The sequence below is a fragment of the Passer domesticus genome, chromosome 3 (genome assembly GCF_036417665.1).
Source record: "Passer domesticus isolate bPasDom1 chromosome 3, bPasDom1.hap1, whole genome shotgun sequence".
Classification (NCBI taxonomy): Eukaryota; Metazoa; Chordata; class Aves; order Passeriformes; family Passeridae; genus Passer; species Passer domesticus.
In genome coordinates, this window is record NC_087476.1 from 100,558,689 (window position 1) to 100,575,388 (window position 16,700).

Sequence of the window (16,700 nt, forward strand, 5' to 3'; positions counted from 1 at the left end):
ATCTAGCCATAAAAAAATGCATGATCCTTTACTGGCATAGTTTTAGCTTGCTTTGGGCATGTTAGAAACTCTGGGTCTCCATAGAGAGGGACATTGCTCATACCAGAGTGGCTCTCCACCCTGTCCATCTCTGAGCAGCAGCCTGGGACACATAGAACTAAGGGAACACTGCTCCTTCTGCAGGTTTTAGATGGGTGGTCAGCAGTTCTCCTGGTCTTTTGAAACTTGTTGATCCTGGAATCCTCAAAGCAGCAAGCCTGCTGCACCTGCTGGTTACCTGCTGTGCTGCTCCAGACCATGTGTTTGTGTGAAAGGAGAGAAATCACTGTTAGTGTCTCCTGATCAAAGTGAAGGTGAAGGAGGGGCTGCATGTATGCCCTACAGGAGCTGTTGTTCATGGGCTTTAACTCATTATTTCTTTTTAGGGAGCTATTTTTACCTCTCTATCCCATTTCACCTTTACACAGCCTGAAACAAGGCACCCAGATGCAGAACTTTGGGAAGCTGGGGCTGTGTTTCTGAGCTGTTCCTGCTGGGGCTCACGACAGCTTGGGAGGAGAGTTAGGAAGGGGTGCAAGCCATTGTGGATGAGAGAAACCTTTCCCACATCCATGATGCCAGTCCTGTTCTGTCCCCCCAGCTGTGGGACAGAATTGTGGGGGTTTTCAAATGCACCCCTTGTGGGGTTCTGCTCTGGTCCCAGTGAGGCTGATGGTCAATATGGGTCCTCCTTTACAGGCAGACAAGTGATGTGAATCAGACACCCCTGGCCAAACAGGGCACAGACAGGTTTTTATCAGGCTCCAGAGAAACGTGTCCAAACTGCCTCACCAGGAATGGATGGGGGCAGAGGAGACCCTCTGTTCCCAGTGAGTGCCTGAGTGACATGGCAAATGCTCCCTCGTGTTTCCCAAGTCAGAATGGTCATTACTGTTAGCTCAAGCAGAGCCAGGGCTTTCCTCCCAGAATAAGTATAGAGCCCTATTAAACCCACCTAATGACAACACAAATCATGTTGAACAGAAAATGTCTTGTGCTCCCTACTCAGGCTGCAGAGGCTTGTGGGTTTTGTCCTGGTTTTCCCATTCCTAATTTGCCTGTGGGAAATACTGCCTTCCCCCAGCCCTCCCAGTGCCAGCACACAATAGCTGCTTGTTTTTTTGCCTGGAAAGAATTGCTGAGCCTTTAAATAGCTGGAATTTGGTTTATTTTTCTTCTGTACTTCAGCTCATTCATTACTCAGTCATAGCATCCTAAAAGTGAAGATTTCCAAAAGCATTGGCATTTACCTATTTTGTTTTGTTTTGGTTTTTTTTTACCACAAAAAAAATGATGCTCTGCATCTTGAATTTCATGCACCAGCTCAGTGTTAGTGTCACTAACTAATCCTGCAGTGAAGTGTCAGCTTCCAACAAATTAATTCACATGCCATTAAGCAAACATCAACTGAGTGGTGAGGACTAGCAAGAGCTGATGGCAGTGTAGCTGGCTCAAATACAGCTGTAAAGGTCAATTATTTTTTATGTCAGAGAGACTTGGAAAGTTTCGTAGAAGCCCTGTGGAGGCTGTCCAGGCTTGCTCTTCCCTCCAGCACTCTGGGCTCAAGGGCAGAGAAACACCTCAGGGAGTGCCCAGCTTTTGTGGATGCTCTCATCTCTGCAATTGCTTTCTTTAAGCTGCTTTACCCTTCCAGGAGGCTTCTGTGCATTTTAAGAGGTTTAAAGGAAGGAAGGACAGAATCCATGGCCTAGAGCTGTGTCTCTGCCCGTGGCTCCCTGCACAAAGCTCCCCCAGTGAATGCCACACCATGACATGCACCCAGGGGTGCCATGGTCAGCCCATGCTTTTGGGGAGTAGGGATGAGCATGGCATGGGAACCTGCACTGCATCCTTCAGACAGACAGGCAGGCAGCCTCTAGCGCCTCCCCAGCTGGCTGGTTTTTTACTAAATAAATAGACATATCATTATTTATTGATAATAAACTAATATTGCAGAATTAAACTAAGTATAAAATGGAATCTGTTCAGAGCTTGACTACACATCTTCCTGGTCCTGCCCTGTGGCATGACCTATTTGTACAGCACTTCCAGAGCAGTCAGCTCCTGAGAATCAACTTTTTCTCCCTCAGTCTGTCCCCTGCAGATGTTCAACTTCCTAAATGGTCTCTGAGGATCTGCTTTTTGCCTGCAGACCAGGTAATCCTATTGGTCATGACACTCTTCCCTGACTGTGTGTCATGAGCTGATCTATACTTCTTCCTTATCATGTGGGGAGGCTTATGGAGAATGCAGTTGAAGAAATAAAACCAAAAGCTGCAGCTGAACCTGGGTCAGACAAGTCCCTTCTCTCTGCCCAAACACACAGACAAAACTGCTAGTTCTTGAAGACTGTAACAATAGGTTTGGGGCTTCTTAAGGAACACCACAGGGAACAGGACCTTCACCTGGAGAGCAGATATTTCTGGCAGTGGTTAGGAAGAAGTCCAAGAATATTTGTAAATTTAATGCAATGCATATAGGGCTTTATTATAAATATAGATCTTCAAAAAGTTGACCTGTAGGAGTATTGTAGCAGCAGTGGAATAAGTGAACAAAGTATGTGAAATAAGTGGGTTGGGGGGGTCAAAAAGAAAGGGACACATGCATATTCAAAGCTAACCACAAGTCCTTCCATCACTACTGAGGCCTGGGAATGATAAAAGGTAGGAAGGGGGGAGGGGGGTGAAAACATCTACAGACTCTTCTTCCCTCTGCCCTCCTCCCCTGGGTGCAGGACAAGCTGCCCTGAGAGGCAGGATGGGGTGGGATGAGGAAGATGTGCAGCAGCCAGGAGAGACAGTGCACTCGGCTGCTGCCAGTGGAATGAGCTGAAGCCTTTGAGTCTGGGCTTGTCTGTCTCACAGCAGTGAGCAAAGGATGTGCATGTGCAGGCTGAGGGAAGCCCATCCACAGGGGCCAGGGAAGGACAGTCAGGTCAGCTGTCTTCTTTCCTATGCATGCTGCCAGTCGTTTCTTGGTTTCCATGGAAACTGGCTGCTGCAGAAATGATGTTATGAAAATTACTTCTGAGATTTAAAGCTAACAGATTTGCTTTTCTCCAAAGGGAGCAGAGAGACTGATCACTGTATTGCCCTGCGTGTGGTATGAAAGTGGTTTCAGAGAAGTTGCAGGTACCCCAAGACAGCCTGCACCACCTGCCCTGTGTCACTGACAGCCTGTGCAGCCCCAAACCCCAGCCAGGGGAGAAGGGGAGGAGGAGGAGGTGGAGAAGGAAGGAGCAGGAACTTCAGATCCCATTAGCTCCTTACTGGTGGGTACAGCTCACACCAGCACAAGAGGCAGTGCTGTTGCCATCTCTGGGGGCAGAAATTTATTGTTTGCCCTGCAAAGTCCAGGCCAGCATTAAGCCAGCAGATGCACCAGCCATGTGTTGAGCATGTGCTGAGATATCCAAGAGGCCGCAAGGAAACTGTGCTGCAGCACCCTGAGAGGAAATAGTAAAGGCAGCAATGGTGGCTGAGAGACAAGTGCAGCCACTGTGAGGCTGCCTGTCCCTCTTACCCAGGTACTGAGCAGGGCACTCTTTATTCAGTGTTTGCTTTCATACACTGAGTGGTCAAACATCAGACTTGCTGGATAGGCCTACTCTTACATAAGTTGCTCTCAGAAATACATGTATTATTTAATAAACCAAGGTCATGCCTCGCTGAGAAGCTCTGTAGCAACAAAGCGAGCCAGTCTTTGATGGAATAATTGGCACAAAAGCATGCAGAACTTAAAAAGCTTAACTCTCCCTCCATATTATTAACTACTCAATTGAGTTTCATTTGGAAGGAGTCCATGGAAGTATAAAGAGGTATTTAACCAAACAAGAGAAACTCCACAGCCCAGGTTAGGCAGTGTGGTGAGGCTGTGGTCGATGATCAGGACGGGTGGTGTGAAGACCAGCTGTGCCCACCACAGCAGTGATTCACATCTCCCAGGGAAAGGAGGCAGCACAGATGTGTACAGCCCTGTGCCTGCTCAGCTTAATGCAGCACTTGCACCTGCAGGTAATACCTTCAGCAGAAACCAGCCTTGGATAATAATCAGGCAATCACAAAGGATATCTGGAACAGATGCCAGTAGGGTGGAATTAATTTCTAGCATGAATTTTGATGTTTCTAGAAGTTGATCCAACATTTTACAGAAATGTTGTCGATAACAAAGAAATGCTGAAGGCAGCCAAATCAGACATTTATTTTTTTTTAAGTCCTACAATTGACAGTTGATCATAGCACTAACAAACAAGTGTTTGTAGTTGAAAAGTTCCTTGGTGCAGTGAGATGTACATGATCCTGGTATCTTCCTGTGAATATTTTTCTGCATCTGTGCTGCAAAATCCACTCAAAATTACTACACCAGGTTACCCATGATGCAGTTTGTGGGGACACTCCCTCAGCAAGGCTCTACAAAACTTGAGGATGTAAAACTAGAAATCCTGGGAGCAATGCATACTCTGTTGTGGAGTGCTTCATCTCCTTATGCAATGTTAAAGTGCATCTACGCAGGCCTGGGGAAGTATAAACACTAATTACTGAAGTCATCAAGAACTTTACAGTACAACTAAAAAGCAATGAGATACCTCTTAATTTAGAAGCAGAACTTGATGGTCTGTAAGCTGTCAAAGGAGGAACAAAGCCCCACAGAAGACAGATCTCTGGTGTTTTATGGGAGAAGTGTGTAGCTCACAAATTCTTGTAACTGCAGTGTTGAAGATACACAGCGTGAACAGACACAAGATTTGCCAAAGACCTGCTCTTACATGTAAGTTTAGCTGATCACTAAAGTGTTTAAAATAACATAATGGTCACTCCATGGAAGAGGACAGCAAGACAATAATGCATTATGTTATATATATATTTTTATATATATATATATATATATATATATGTATAAGGCAGTGATTAAATGTACAGAGAGGGTTGGGTTTTGCTTGGGTTCTTTGGACTCAAGCTGCTGGACAGGCAGGGCACGAATCAGTTACCTACACAGTGGCATTGGATGCCTCTTGATTTGTACATAAGGTGTTTCCCCAGCTGATTTAAATCTAAATCTAAATCTAAATCTAAATGGGAATAACAAAACACTCATACCTGAAAGAAGCTTGTTTGGCATGGATACAGTTTTCAGGATTGAGTAAGCTCGCCATCATGTAGCCTTTCCCAGGTTTGCTTCAGAGCCTTCCTCCCAGCTCATGTCAGAAAAGGCTCAGATGTTCCTTGGAGCCTTGCCAGGCAGGGTAGAGGCTGATGTGAGGGAATCAGCTTTCCAGCCTACTGCCTTTCTTCCTGGATGAGCAATTTATCTCAAGGCACTCCACCTCCTCTGAGCACCTCTCACCCACGTGGGCAGCACTCCCTGACAGAACAGCTCAGTAGTTTTCCTGATGAGTTTGCACAGTACTTGGCTTTGTGCTCCAGCTGGTCCAGCCATGGCTTAGCACTCAGGAACTTCTAGGAAAAGCACAGAGCCATGGTGCTGGCCAAGTGGCTGGGGCCAGAACAGAGTCAGGCGATGCAAAGGTCCAGCAAAAGCAACCAGAGGAGCCAGGTTCTGTATCCAACTCAGGCTAAGGAGGAAGCTTGGTCAGAAGATAAGGTGATGTTCAGAAGACAAGGCAAGAACCTGGACAGAAGAGAGGGATTCAAGGGAACTGTAGAAGAGACTGTCTCCCTTGTAAGAACCCAGTGAGTAAAGGATAGATTTGTTTTCAAAATCTTTATTCTGTCTTACAATGTTGTTTAGAGAGTTGTGTTATCAGTTTTAACTCCTTTTCTGTTCTAACAAAACAGCCTTGGACAGCAGTATGGTAAAAGGTGGAGAAAGCAGCACACAGTCAGTTCAGCTCAGTACCCTGGGTGACTCATCCCAGCAGAGACAGCAACCCTGCCAGCTCAGGGATGCCAGTCCATACCTCCCTCTGCTCTCAAAGCCTCAGGCTGCCCCTAAGACAGCCAAACGCTCAGATCAGGGAAGGAGTGCTCACATCTGAATCCCAGATTGTTCAACTGGTCCCTTTTTATTCAGCCAAACACATCAACTTTCAAAGCAGTCTAGAATTTGCTTGACTCACAGTTGTGACAGGAGTGGAAACTGTAAGTTTCAAAGCTGGTTCCCAGTGTCCCTTTCCCATAGCAGTACACAAAGCATGGGAAAATCACCCAACAGCCCTGTGCAAGTTGTTATCTGAGAATCTGACAAACGCAATTTGATCACACAGTGATTACTGAATCTATCTCAGATCACAACAGAGGGGCCTTCTGATAGTGTCATTGAACTTCTCCTCTGTAGCTTTGTCTTGCAAACCAAGGTGTTCTTCAGCTCCCTGGTGCTGCCGTGCCACTGCTGTGCCCCAGCACTGGGACTCAGCACCCTCAGCACCGGGAGAAGAAATCAGGGCTGGCAGATGCACACCCAGAACTGCTGCAGGTGAGTCCAGCAAACGACATACACGGAATCTGTGTGTCTGATCAGTAACAGTACAGCTTGTTTTGGGTTTTTTTTTAACTGACTCACGCATTTGGTTCTCTGTCTGAGGGTAAAATGTATGTGAGAACTTCACTTCCAGGAACCAGCAGAATTTTGCCCCAGATGGAAGTTCTTTGGTCACTAACTGGGACAGAGACAAAAAGGTATTAATCATGCAGGAGCAAGAGGAAGTTTTCTTGCTGAGAAGGTTCCTTCAAACCCTTCAGCACAGAAACCACAAGCTTCACCTCTTGCCTCTCTAACCTTTATTAAATTTTCCATCTGTGGCTGTTGCTTACAGAGCCATTTTCAAGTTTCTCTACAACTTGTTTTTTCCCCAATAATTATACTAACAAACTTAATAAGTTTGAAATTATCACTAGGCTTTAGGACTTTGGGAGGTTAGTGTTTTACTAAAATATCAGTGTTAAAAGGGATTCTGGAAACTTTTCAGAAACTTAGCTGGTTTAATTATGAAAAAATACGTTTAACCAACACTTACAAAAATCTGCAGACTCTGGATTACTTGTATCTGACAGAGCTTTACAATCAATTCACATGACGTTCTTTGTAACTACAGATTGAAATTGTCTAAGAATATGAAATTAACTAAAAAAGCAGCCTTTTGTGGATAACATTAAAAAAAAAATTAGCACTTTCCTCAGCTGAAGTCTGCATGATTTTGTCAATTATCTGTCTTAGCTCTGGATGTGAAATCAGTTGCTTAAAAGCCCAGTGACAGGTGACAGATTGTTCTTAGCAGACACACCCCTAGTTACTAAGGAGCTGATGGTTTCTGAGGCTTAAATAAAAACAAGTGCTAAAATTCTCCTCCTCTGAATGCACAGCAGCTCTGGCCTTTTTTTTTTTGAGAAAGACCTAATAAGTGAAATGGTGAGGGTTTGGGGATCATTCCATGATTTAACTTAAAAATAAGAGCGTAATGCCTGAGATTCTTCTTAGTGATTGGCCTTTTGCCACAACTTGTCTGAGCACATAATTATGTCAGTTACAGATAAGATTTTAAAGACATCTCTAATATGTTCAAAATCTGAGACTTGCCTGTAGTTAAGTTGGGAAAAAATCCAGAACTTTGAACAGCATTAGTTTTTTAGTATTCATGACAAGCATTTGAAAAAGATGGGGGATTTAAGACAAACTGCTGTATTGCAATGTTCATCTTGAGTGATGAGTTTAAAGGCAAACAATGTAAAAAGGAAACCATAAACTAGGGGAGTGCACTTACTGCTCCCAAGCACAAGAATGAGGTGAGAATCGAGGAAGCAACACCATTACTCAGCATTATACTGTCAGAAGCCCATGTTAGTGCTCTGAAGGATCATTCATCACAATAAACCCTCCTTTCTCACCTGAGAAGTGGCCCCTTTCTGAAGCACGGGATTTGGTGATGGTTGTTGTTGAATATTCTGCCAACACAGACTTTCCCAGGACTGGAAGAATGACTCACCAGCCACCCCTGGCTGGTGTTAGCCTAATTTAGTTTCAGCAGACAAGAAAAACCAATCTATCAGACATCAATTATCTAAGAATTTTAAACAGTTTGTAAGTGAGGCAATTAAGCACATGTTTAGCTCCTGCTCCTGTTCCTGCAGAGGTACTGAGAAGGCACAAGTCAGACATGCTGGGAAAATGGAACTATCAGCATGGGAAAATGTATGGGAAAATAAACCCACTAGTATAAAGGGAAAACCCCTTCTGCATAATTCAGTGGCCCCTAACAGATGTGGCCCGTGCTCAGGAGGTCTGAAGCTCAATTTAGGGAGGAGGTGGGTGTGTCACTGCTGAGGGCAACAGCACTGGGCTGTACCCTAGGGACACTCCAGAAGCTTCCCCAGCAGCACCCTGTGGCACACGGAGGGGGATGGCACCAGTTGAGTGCAGAGAGTGCACAGATCCCCCAGGTCCCTCTGGGAGCAGTTTCCCCAGCAACTCATGAAATAAATGGGCAGGAGATCTTTCTCCTTTTTAATGCCTTTATTGAAAAGAATCAGCTCAGGTGGGGAGAAGCCGACGGGTCGCGCCCACGCCGCCGGTGCTCCCAGGAGTGGCACGGAGGAGGAGGGTGATGCAGCTTTGTCCACTGGTCTGCGGGCAGAGCTGGGGATTCCGTCCTCACGGGAGAGTAGGAAATTCTGCTTTTTCGGTCTAACATTCCATGTTTTCTTTCTAGTTAAGACCTTTTCAGGTTAGGGTGAGAAGTAAAAGGATCTTAGCAGATACTGGATTAAGTTCCTCATCTTTAGACATCACTTAGGTCTCTTAATTCCATGCTGGCTCGTTGCTTTTAGGGTTGCAAAATCTGGTGAGATGCATTCTCATCTGCATACTAGGTCTGATGTCACTCCGCCCCTGCTACCTGCGGGGTCTGGTGATGGCAAGCATCCAAGGGGGACAATGGCTAATCACTAACCATTAACAGGTAATGAAAGAAGAACTCTTAACAATAGGTGGCTGCAACATGCAGGTAAATTCAACAGCCACTGGTTCAACTTGTTTAACTTTGTTTAACCTTAAAAAAAAAAATTGATAACTTTTTACTCATAACAACTCAGACCTCCAGTTGTCCTACTACTTTCCAAAACCTCAGAGCTCAGCTTCTACATTACACACGCTCTCCCCCTCCCACCTAATTCTGATGGCTGTCTTGCATCAGGTGCCCTCTAGAGTTAATGACTTCAGCCCAGCACCTGATGCTCTAGGCAGGAAACCAGGGTCCTCCAAAATCAAAATGTGACAGAAGGTTGTAGCCCTCGGTAGCCAGTCACCAACAGACTGACTCAGCCTTCAGCCAGGTCACAGTGAGGCATCAGGGAAAGAGCAAAAATATTGGATCTGAAAACACCAAGCAACAAGATATGAGGTATTTTTAATCTCTGCTGCTTCTCAGAAAGCAGCAGAAACCACACTAGGTAGAGAAATATTTATATGCTAAATTAACACTCTCAGTGTGCAAGACATGAAGTCATTCCTGTCATGAACAAGAAAAACCTTGAATTCTTGCCAGGGAATCTGGACACCACAGCAGGACACCAAGGTGCCTGCAAATCTGGAACAACTGTTTGGAAATAATATGTTGTGTTTGACTTTGAACTCTCAATTCTCATCCTTGCAGACTGCCTGTTTCTTGTGAGACCCTTCTGAAGCCATGTGCAATTTTTTTACTTTACCCCTTGCCAAAGGTGTGTTATTTTGTGTAGGAGATCCTGCCCTAGCAGACTGAAACCAGCCTTTGTAGCATGATGAAACAACATACACTGACTTCTCTGAATCTCTCTATGTGTTTTGGATGGCAGCTGGCTCAGGAATGTACTGTAACTTCCAGTGGAACAAAACACCTTGCATGTGGCAGGGTACTAGCAGACAGTCATGTCACCAGACAATGTGGGGTGGGGATAAGCCAGTGAAATATACTTAAACTTGATTACAAAACTAAAATAAAACACACAAACTCCTTGCCCTCCCGCACCTGCTAAAGAAAAAAAAAAAACAAAAGGAAAAAAACTCAACAAGATGTAACGAGATCTACCTGATACATCATAATTTTTTGAAGTTGATACATGGCGTGGCTTCTGAGCATCCTTTCCAGTTGTCTGGTTTGAGTGTCTACTTTGATATGCTCTGCTCCTTGAATGTGACTCCTCTCTCCCTGCACACTGCTAATTACACATCCACTGCACACTGCAAGCAAAACAGATCACCAAAGTGGCTCCTGGCACACCACCTCTTTCCTCTCCTACCCTTCAGTTCCGTGATGTCACTGTCTCTGTTATAGCACTTTCTTTTCTCTGGGCTTTAGCCTAATCTTGGCAGAAATGCAAGAGCACCAGTGAGTCATGCAAAAATTTAATTTATCTAATATTGGATATATAGGGAAAAGTGTAAGGACAGAAGAAGCACACCACGATACCTCCTCAGAATACCCTTGCAGCTTCCAGTGACTTGTGCTGAGGGAATTCTTATGTCTGAGAGGGTGCCTGAGCATTTAATAAGCTTAAATGTATTTTTTCCCCTATGAATTTTCTAATTTCGTTGTGCTACTTAAACAGCTTATTTCTAAATAAATTTCATACTCATGCAACTCTTTCCAGTTTGTTATGAATTCTCAGAAACCACGTCCCAAAAGAAACAATTACCATACAAATACCTTATTAGCTCTAGCCTTCAGTTTTCCCTCAGGAATTAATAAAGATTAAACCTGACACATTCACATGACAGACATGGAACACAAGGCAAAGTTCATAATAACCACCCTCCACACTCTTCGTGATGGAAACCTCAGGGCAGGTGTTTTGAAAAATGAAGATGTGAAATGGAAGGGGAAGTTCTGAAGTAAAGTTAGATGAACACATTAGGAATTAAATAGGGCCAAAGGAAAGTAGCTCGGAGGCAAGAAAGGAGTTCCTTCCACACTCTTGTGCCTATGACCCTGTGGGTACGAGATCACCATTCAAATTTGTGTCAGAAAGAGTTTATATCTCCCAATGTCTTCAGTTTCAAAAAAAACCCAACAAACCAAAACCAAACAAAACAAACACCCCAGGTTCTGCAACTTACAGAATTGCAGATGAAGCAAAAAAGCCCAAACATGCAGAAATAAATAGTACCATCATCTGCTTGAAGTGGATTACAGTGACATACAAGAAAACTTAAGTGTCTGTATTTTCCACCAATTAAGACATGCTTTCCACATTTAAGACATGCTTTATAGATGAAGTAATTTACATTATATGAAAAAAATTGATTATTTAAGGAAAATGCCTCTATTTTTAGTCAGAGGCATCCTTTAGTCCAATTTATACTAGTGAGTCAGGAAATTTTAAATCTAGCTCTACATCCAACAGTATAGCTGCAATTATAACCCTTATGTTTTATATAAACTGCCTTTTTAATATAAAACCCTCTTCCTTTTTCAATCAAGTGCCTAAATAACATAAAGAGATTAAAAGGTCTGGCAGAAAAAAAATAAAGCTATTAGAAGCCTGCCCTTATTTCCTTAGCTTTAAGAGGAGTACATTGAATTAAAATCTCTTATGTCTTGCAGATGAAAAGACTGTTTGTACCAGCAGTTAGGAACAAGTTAGGCAAAGTCAACCTACAGAAATAATCAGCAAAGCTACCCCAGAATAAAACTGTCATGCAGTTGAAGGTTAATTTGCATTAATATTAATGCTTGGGGGGGAAAAAAGGGTTGTTTTAAATTCAATCGCACGAACGTGGTTGCTGACTGCCTTGGCAACAAGCAGCCTCCACACACTCCTTGTGCCTGCCCTGACCCCACAAGGGTTACTCTGACATAACCAGTATCTCTGCAGCCATCACAATAACCATTTACCCCCAAAAAACCATCACAGAATCACAGAATCATATGTTACTCTGACATAACCAGTATCTCTGCAGCCATCATAATAACCATTTACCCAAAAAAAACCATCACAGAATCACAGAATCATATGTTACTCTGACATAACCAGTATCTCTGCAGCCATCATAATAACCATTTACCCAAAAAAAACCATCACAGAATCACAGAATCATAGAGCACCTTGGGTTGGAGGGATTATTAAAGACCATCTAATCCAACCCCCTGCAATGAGCAGGAGCATCTTCAACTAGATCAGCTTTCTCAGAGCCCCATCCAGTCTAACCTTGGATGTTTCCAGGGATGGGGCATCCACCACCTCTCTGGGCAACTTGTTCCAGTGCCTCACCACTCTCATGGGGAATAATTTCTTCCTAATATGCAATCTAAATCTACTCATTCAGTCTAAAGTCATCATTCCTTGTCCTATCACAACAGGTCCTGTTAGAAGGTTCCCCTCCAGCTCTCTTGCAGGCTCCCTTTAGGTACTGGAAGGCTGTTATAAGATATAGCCAAAGCTTCCCCAGCTCCCTCAGGGTGTCTCCATAGAGGTGCTCCAGCCTTCTGAGCATCTCTGTGGCCCTCTTTTATGCTCACTCCAACAGATCCATGCCTTTCCTGTCTGAGGACCCCAGAGCTGGATGCAGCACTGCAGTTGAGGTGTCTGTCATGAGAGCAGAGTAGATTAGAATTCAACCTACTGCCCCCTCTTCTTTTGATACAGTCCAGGATAGAATTGGCTTTCTGGGCTCCAAGTGCAGCTCAGAAATACGTAACTCCAGAACACATTATTCCTACACACTTGCATTCAGTAACATAATGTTCTTCTCTGGAAGGACAAACATCTTCAAGGCAACTGAGGACATGAGTGGAATAATCATCCTCTTCATGACTTCTGGCAACTCTAAGTACCTCTTGCTTTCATGGCTCACAAAATGGCACATGGTTACCACAAGCAAATGCTTCACTGCTACTTAAGTAGCTGCAGGGTGACCATGAAGACAAAGCCCCACTGGACATCTCCAAAATTTGCCTTAAGGTGTGATTCAGCTACTAGCCCAGGAACCCAATGGCCTGCTACCTTCCAAACATCTTCAAAAGAGCAACTTCTTGAGGCACTTGATGTAAATCAGTGCTGCTCTCAAAAAAGCAGACTGTTTGCCCCCACATCACGGCCAGGAAGCAGCTTTTTGTGCAATGCTAACTTTCAGCTGCATCAGGCAGCACAGCTAGTGATACAGAGAAGGCAGGATTGCACAGCAAAGAGGAGGAAGGCCTGGACCACCTCTGGTGTCAGCAGCCCACCTTAGGACAGTTTAAGCTGGTATCTATGGATGTGACCAGGCAGAGCAGCCTCTGCTCGTCAGTAACAACTGTTACAGACAGAGCCTTTGCAAACACCCTGGGCAGAGCAGGCAGCCCTTGGGAGATGCTGAATTCACCAGGAGGTTTAGTTATCATGGTGGTCATCAACCTAAAGTGGGTGTCATCCACATCCTCTAACAAATGTATATCTATTTCTTAGGACAGGCTGTCATAGCTTTTGCAGGCAGTTGCTTTTCCACAAGGCTACATAAACACCCTATAGTACAGGAATAACTTACACCGCCAAGAGGTGCTAAAGGTAGGAAATTCCACCCTGGTGTGATGGTTTCCTCCTTCTAGGGAGTATAGCCCAAAATTGTGTCAGAAGTGACAAGACCCATGTACAAAGAGATCAGTGAAGCGTTCTGATGAAGGAATAACCACTGGAGAATTCAGTGAGCCAGGTTCCTGTCTGCGCTGTTGTGATGTGAGTACTCCCTGTCTGCTGCTTCATGTCCTGTACACACTGGCCTCTTTCCTGCTCCTGGACTGGTAGGAGTTGTGCCTGGCCTAACCTTTAAACACAGAGGTGAAGGGTGAGAGAAAAAAGATGCTGTCAAAGACCAATCCAAACCATTGACCAGCTGTCAGTTCTGGGTTGGAGAAGCATACAGCTAAGGATTCTACACCTTATTGATCAGTGCTAGTAAAAATAAGAACTGCATAAACATAGGAAAAGTTCAAACAGCTGAGAGCAAGTGGCAACCAGCACACAATGATGGACAGGACTGACCATGCATAGGCAGGTCTGCCAAGGGTCTCCAGCTCCAGCCATCATTATGGAAACAAGAATGTTTTGATATTTCAGTTGTGCCCTTTAGGGTCAGAAATTCGAGACAGCAATTCCAAACTTGCACATACAAGATGCCTGGCTTCCAGAAACAGCAGTGTCCCTGTTAATGGAGAGAGGCATGCACACAGGGCATTTTGCTGTACCACCTTCCCTGTATGCACACTGGCAGAATACAGTGGAAGATGCTCTGGGATGTGCCTCTGCTGGGCCAGGTGTACCGAGGGTTTAAATAAAAGTGGGTCCAGCTCTTGCAGCAAGTCACATTGCCAGGGCAGTGGGCATATTCAAGCAACTCAACATTCCCTTATATCACCTGCTCACAGAGCCTTAACTTTCTTGATCAACTTAAAGGCTAAAACCAGCATTTCAGTGGGCCAGAAGTAGCTACCCTCATTTTTATTTGAACTCAGGATTTGAAAAAGAAGACCCTAGCCCCGGAGCCGTCAGAGCACACGAGGGTAAAAGCAGCAGAAGTAGGAGGCCCACACTTCAAGAGCCCTGCCCTCCACAAGTGCTGGAGGGCATCACCCCACGCCCTCTGCACACCCTGGCACCTCAGGTCCTACAGGACACGAGGGAAAGATGGATGCATGCTTCAGGCCATCCCAAGTGTCCCTCTTCCTTAAGCTAAGCAGGCTCCAGCTTCAGCATCTTCACTCATCTGAAGCTCCGACAAGCAGCCCTCTGTACTTCTACCTCCACAAAGGGTAACAGGAATTAATTTGGAGCAGCCTCTGAAGGGCAAGAAGCAGAGCTGTGAGGTGCCGCAGTAAAGCAGAGTAATGACCACATACCACAGAGAGAGGGAAAAAATGGAATGGTATTGTTTATTCCATGATCTGGGTATTTGGGAAAAGGATAAATGACATATAGGGAAAACCATGTACTTCTCCTCAGCCTATTCTTGACTATCAGACAGAAGAGGTTCTGTTTGTGTACTTTGCTCTCCACCCTCTTAATTCTTTCAAAGCAAAAAAGATCCTTCCATTCTTTTCCTTCAAAATATGAGCTGCAGTAAAAGCAGTGTCTCTTTTTCACCATTGTGCCCTTGTTATTCTCATACATCAGATTTCTTGCTACATTCCTCGGTATTTGTCACTGCTTAATTGTTAAATCAACAAAAATAAAACTGGACGTTACAAGCTTTTCCAAGGGCAGATTAAGTCAATCATTTTGGTTTTCTCATCATATGGCAAATGTCCTATGTTTGCATCTCTACATACATAATATACATTAATTTTAAAAAGACCAAACTACTCACAATTCGAGTGACTCCTACTGATCTTTTTTAAATGGACAGCAAATGTTGAATCAGTGTTCTGTGAATTCAGAGCTCTGCCTGCAATGTCTACAAAGATGACAAAACAGAGATAGATTGGGACTGTTGGGAAAGGTTGAGATTTGTTTCTAATCCACGGGAGATTTAAAAGAGCTCATGCAAATGTGCAGTAGCACTTTTCAGCTAGTGAAACATGAAAATTGGTTGTGTGAAAGTACATTGTTTCCAAAATCCCACAAACACAGAAAAAAAAATAGTAACAGAAAATCCAAATGGACATAAATTTCAGTATGTGAAAAAGACCATTTTATTCAGCATAGGATTAAAAAAACCCCAAACACATAACAATTAATAAGGTCTGAAGATATCTATACATAACAATATTTAATAAGGTCTGAAGATATCTCATGCCTCATAAGTCAGGACACACTATTTTTTAGATCAAAGAGCAGTATTACACATCTCTCATCCTTGTTATACTTCATTGCCAAGATAGAAAAGGTCCTAAGTTGAACCTGCCCTGTCATTTGCTACTTAGCAGGGAGAGCCATGTCTTCTTGCAGCAAAATATATTTTTACAGTATCCTGGAGAACTGTACCTCTGTCCTAAGTCACCTTTTCTCATCCTCACTGCAGGTACAGTTACACACCTAAGGGGCCACTTCCAGCATGTTTAAGTGATTTTAGCACAGTGTATCCCGGCTGAACCCGCTGGGCTGTGCCCGCTGCTGCTCCGCCCGGCCTCCAGGAGGCCATTTTCCAGAGCACTTCCCAATCAATTCTCCTCCACCTCCCGCTCCCGCTGCCACCCGGGGACTTTTCGCCCAGCTGCACAAATCACTTTTTCCCCGTCCCATTCCCGCACCCTGGCATGCTCCCCTGACAATCGGCTCTCCCACATCTGCGGAGGGGGATACACATCCCCACATCCACCACGCTGGCCGCGGCCCGCCAAGGATCCCGTAACCTCCTTCTCCCACTGGGCGCCTTTGCAGCTCCCAGCCCCTGCCGCTTTTAGCTTTTAACAGCTGGGCCCAGCCCGACCGCGGCAGGGCCTATGGCGCCCGGTACGCCGGAGCGTGGCGCGGCCGCGTGTTCCCGCCGGGATCCGCGCGGATTCCTGGGGCCGCGTGTTCCCGGGGCCGCGTGTCCCCGCCGGGATCCGCGCGGATTGATTCCCGGGCCCGCGTGTCCCCGCCGGGATCCGCGCGGATTGATTCCCGGGGCCGCCCTCAGCCCCGCCCGGCCCAGGCGCGCGCCCGCGGCGGGCAGCGGGCGGGCGGCGCGAGGCGGGGGGCGGGGCGGGGCGGGGCGAGCGCCGGCGCCCCGCCCCCCCGGCCGCGTGCCCGCGCGCGCGCGCGCCCCCCGCGCCG

At 45.3% G+C, this 16,700-nt stretch overlaps 1 long non-coding RNA gene across 3 annotated transcripts; it reads right to left on the reverse strand.

Moving 5' to 3' along the window:
* Positions 1–2,348: 2,348 nt before the first annotated feature.
* LOC135297290 (uncharacterized) lies at positions 2,349–8,509 on the reverse strand. Of its 3 annotated transcripts, XR_010359332.1 has the most exons (4): positions 7,881–8,509; positions 5,136–5,667; positions 4,625–4,743; positions 3,054–4,569 (listed from the first exon to the last, which is right to left on the reverse strand). It is a non-coding gene; the product is annotated as an uncharacterized LOC135297290 (long non-coding RNA). The 3 variants fall into 3 exon arrangements; XR_010359333.1 differs by lacking the exons at positions 3,054–4,569; positions 4,625–4,743 and adding an exon at positions 2,349–3,036; XR_010359331.1 differs by having other exon boundaries at positions 3,054–4,743.
* Between the last annotated feature and the right edge of the window lie 8,191 nt (positions 8,510–16,700).